Source organism: Sus scrofa, chromosome 18 (genome assembly GCF_000003025.6).
Source record: "Sus scrofa isolate TJ Tabasco breed Duroc chromosome 18, Sscrofa11.1, whole genome shotgun sequence".
NCBI lineage: Eukaryota > Metazoa > Chordata > Mammalia > Artiodactyla > Suidae > Sus > Sus scrofa.
In genome coordinates, this window is record NC_010460.4 from 18581958 (window position 1) to 18586620 (window position 4663).

Here is a 4663-nt window from a genome sequence, read left to right on the forward strand (position 1 = left end):
GTTACTTCTTATTAAGGACGATGTTAGGCACACTTCTCACTTCTGCCCTTTAACCGGAGAAAGTGAGTAGCCTAATAAGGAAAGTAAGACACTGAATGGAATCATAGGAGACAGGACTATAAATTAAACCCTTCAGTAGAGTTACCAGACTCCAAAGTACTTCAAAATCAAAACTCTGAATACCTTTGGACATAGAAACATTATTACTCATAGTAAAAAGAGTTCTACAACTCTATCAGTAAACTATTAATGATACATTTTAGAACATTATGGATTACATAGACTTCTGTGTTCTGACTAGAAAATGCACAAAATCAGTGTCTGAAAAAAATGTCTTCCAAGTTTCAACCAAACTTTAAAACAAATTTTCCACCAAAGGAAAATGAATATTATATCAGAATTGCTTGATTTTCTGCCACACACGAACAAGGCAACATTTAGAACTTACAGTATTGCTTTGTTTTGACAAATATCCCATGGTTATGTACAGTAGTTTCCCCTTATCTGCAGTTTCTTTTTCCAAGGTTTCAGCTACCCGAGGTCAACCAAGACCCAAAGATTTTAAATGGAAATTTGCAGAAATAAATGATTCATAATTTTAAATTGCATGCCATCCTGAGCAGCTAGAAAAGCCTCTTTTCATTCTGCTCCATCCCACCCAGGTCATGAATCACCCCTTGGTCCAGGACAACCTGACCGTTAGTCCCATAGTAGCCACCTCAATTGTCAGGGGGACTGTCACAACATTGCAGTGCTTATGCTCAAGTAACCCTTATTTTACTTAATAATGGCTCCAAAGTACAGGAGTGCTATTGGCAATTGGGATATACCAAAGAGAAGATGAAAGTTGCTTCCTTTAAGCGAAAAAATGAAAGTTCTCAACCTAATAAGGAGAGAAATAAATTGTGTGCTGAAGTTGCTAAGGTCTACAGTAAGAATGAATCTTCTCTCCATGAAATTGTGAAAAAGGAAAAAGGAAAATTCCTGCTAGTTTTGATGCTGCACCTCAAAGCTAGGCCACAGTGCACAATAAGTGCTTAGCTGAGATGGAAAAAGTGTTAAATTTTACAAAATATTTTGAGAAAGACCACATTCACATAACTTTTATTAGTCTATTGTTATAATTTTTCTATTTTATTATTAATTATTGTTACCATCTTACTGTGCCTAATTTGTAAATTAAATTTTATCATGGGGGAGTTCCCATCGTGGCGCAGTGGTTAACGAATCCGACTAGGAACCATGAGGTTGCGGGTTTGGTCCCTGCCCTTGCTTAGTGGGTTAAGGATCCGGCGTTGCCGTGAGCTGTGGTGTAGGTTGCAGATGCGGCTCGGATCCTGCGTTGCTGTGGCTCTGGCGTAGGCAGACCCCTAGCCTGGGAACCTCCATATGCCGCGGGAGCGGCCCAAGGAATAGCAAAAAGACAAAAAAAAAAAAAAAAAAAAATTATCATGGGTATGTATGTACAGGAAAAAACATACTATATAAAGGGTTCAGTATTATCCACAGTTTCAGGCATCCACAGGGGGTCTTATAGCATATCCCCCATGGATAAGGGTGGGGGAGAACTACTGTAAGCTATTAACACTAGAACAAGTGGGATGAGAGGTACACATGAACTCTCAATACCATCTCAGAAACTTTTCTGTAAAGCTAAAATTATTCCAAACATTACTCCAAAATAAAACATTTATTTACAAAAAAACCCCCAGAGTTCCCTTTGTGGCTCTGCAGTTAACCAACCCGACTAGTATCCATGAGGACACAGCTTCAATCCCTGGCCTTGCTCAGTGGATTAAGGATCCAGCATTGCTGTGAGCTGTGGTGTAGGTTGCAGATGCGGCTAGGATCTGGCATTGCTGTGGCACAGGCCAGGAGCTACAACTCCTATTTGACCCCTAGTCTGGGAACATCCATGTGCCAAGGATGTGGCCCTAAAAAGTAAAAATAGATAAACTAAAAACAAATAAATAAACAAACAAACAAACAAACCTACCTTCTGGAGGAGTTCCCATCTTGGTTCAGCAGTTAATGAATCTGACTAGCATCCATGAGGACACAGGTTCGATTCCTAGTCTTGTTCAGTGGGTTAAAGGTCCAGCATTGCTATGGCTGTGGTGTAGGCCAGCAGCTACAGGTCCAACTGGACCCCTAGCCTGAGAACCTCCATATGATGTGGGTACAGCCTTAAAAAGCAAAAAAAAAAAACAAAACAAAAAAAAAAAAACAAACTTCTGGGTAGTTCCCATTTTGGCTCTGTAGTAACAAACCCGACTAGTATCCATGAGAATGCAGGTTTGATCCCTGGTCTTGTTCAGTGGGTTAAGGATCCTGTGTTGCTCTGAGCTGTGGTGTAGGTTGCAGACACTGCTAGGCTCCTGCATTGCTATGGCTGTGGCTTAGGCCGGCAGCTGCAGCTCCAATTCAACCCCGATCCTGGGAACCTCCATATACTGCAGGTGCAGCCCTAAAAGGCAAAAAAAAAAAGGGTATAAAAAAACTTGTGGAAGTCACATGCAAAAACAATGAAAAGGCAAACAAGGGGCAAGTGGGAAACATCTGCAGCATGTACTCGAATGGTTTAATATTCTCACTATGTGGACGGCACTTACAAAACTCCACAAGAAAGTACCTTGAAGAAAATGGGCAATAACAAAAACAGGTGAGTTTCTGCTGTAGTGCAACAGGATCAGTGGCATCTTGGGAGCACTGGGATGCAGGTTTGATCCTCAGCCTGGTACAGTGGGTTAAGGATCCAGCATTGCCAAAGTTTCAGCTTAGGTCACAACTGCAGCTCGGATCTGATCCCTAGCCCAGGAACGCCACATGCCACAGGGAAGCGAAAAAGATAAAGGAAAAAAAAAAAAAAAAAAAAGCAGGTCAAACAAACATACACAAACACACAAATAGATGGAAAAATTGGTTTTTTTAAGTCCAACATCTATAGTAACCAAAGAAATGCTTTTTTGTTTGTTTTGAGGGCCGAACATGCAGGATATGGAACTTCCTGGGTTAGGGGTCAAATCAGAGCTACAGCTGCTGGTCTATGAGCTGCCAGTCTATATAACAGCTGCAGCCACAGCCTCGGAGGATCCGAGCTGCATCTGCGATCTATACCACAGTTTATGGAAATGCCAGATACTTAACCCATTGAGCAAGGCCAGGGATCAAACCCATATCCTCATGGATACTAGTCAGGTTCATTAACCCTGAGCCACAATGGGAACTCCCAAGAAATACTTTTATTTATTCATTTATCTATTTTGTCTTTTTAGGTTCACACCCAAGCATAGAGGGGTTCCCAGGCCAATTGGACCTATAACTGCCAGCCTACACCACAGCCACAGCAATGCAGGATTCAAGCTGCATCTGCGACTTACATCACAGCTCACAGCATCGCCAGATCCCCAACTCACTGAGCAAGGCCAGGGACTGAACCTGTGTCCTCATGGATGCTAGTCAGATTTGATTCCACTGAGCCACGATGAGAACTCCAAGAAATGCTATTTTTAAAATGAGATGCCATTCTTTTTTCACCAATTAAGTTGGTAAAGTTGTTCAGTTTTTTGTTTATAGTGGATCTTTGTTTGCTTGTTTTTAATATCACCCAGAATTGATGAGGGTTTGGGAAAATGGGCTCTAGTGTAATGTACACTGTTACAGCCTTCCAAGAGGGGGATTTAGCAATTCAAATCCATAAACTTACAGATATGAGTCTCTCACCCATTCTGCTTTTAGGAATTTATTCTATGGAGATCATCATGGATACACACAAAGATTTACCTAATGCTTATATTGTTTCAAATGGTGAAAAATCAGAAAAATGCTAGTGTCTTCTAATTAGCAACTGGTTAAATCAAACAGAACAAATCCATACCAACCAAAGATGAGGGGCCATTAAAAATAATTTATAAGAATACTAAGAATATGTAAAAGCATGGGAAGATGGTTACAGAATACTAAGGTTTTTTTTTAAGTCACTTTCAAAATAAAACTTGCACTCAAAAGGATGATTATAAAGGAAAGAAATACAACAAAAATTTAAACAAATGATTTGTCTATACCTTTCTGTGTGGTTAACAGTAACTTTAATTTTCTTCAACTTGCTTATAATGTACACAAAAAGAAGGAAAGAAAAGACCAAACCTCCCTCTAAGGTGGGGTGGAAAACCACAGATCCTGGCATCTTTCCTTATACCTTGGTCCCTGCTGGGTCTGTCATTCCCTTCTGATGCTGTGCTTTCTAGCCTGGCTTTCATTTTGGTTGTGAGTCCCCAGTGTGGGTTCACCCTAACACTCCATTTTCCCACCTTCCTGTAGATTGGGGTTCCCCAGAGCTCGCCGCCCTTGCAGCTCTCTGCTGCCCTCACCTGCCACCAGCAAACCACCTAAATACAAAACTATCATATAATCCAGCAATCCCACTCCTGTGCATATATCTGGACAAAACTTTCATTCAAAAAGATACATTCACCTGTATGTTCATAGCAGTACTAGTCATAATAGACAAGACATGGAAGCAACCTAAATGTCCATCAACAGGTGAATGGATCAAGAAGATATGGTACATATATACAATGGAATACTACTCAGCCATAAAAAAGAATGAAATAATGCCATTTTCAGCAACATGGATGCAACTAGAGATTATCAAACCAAGTGA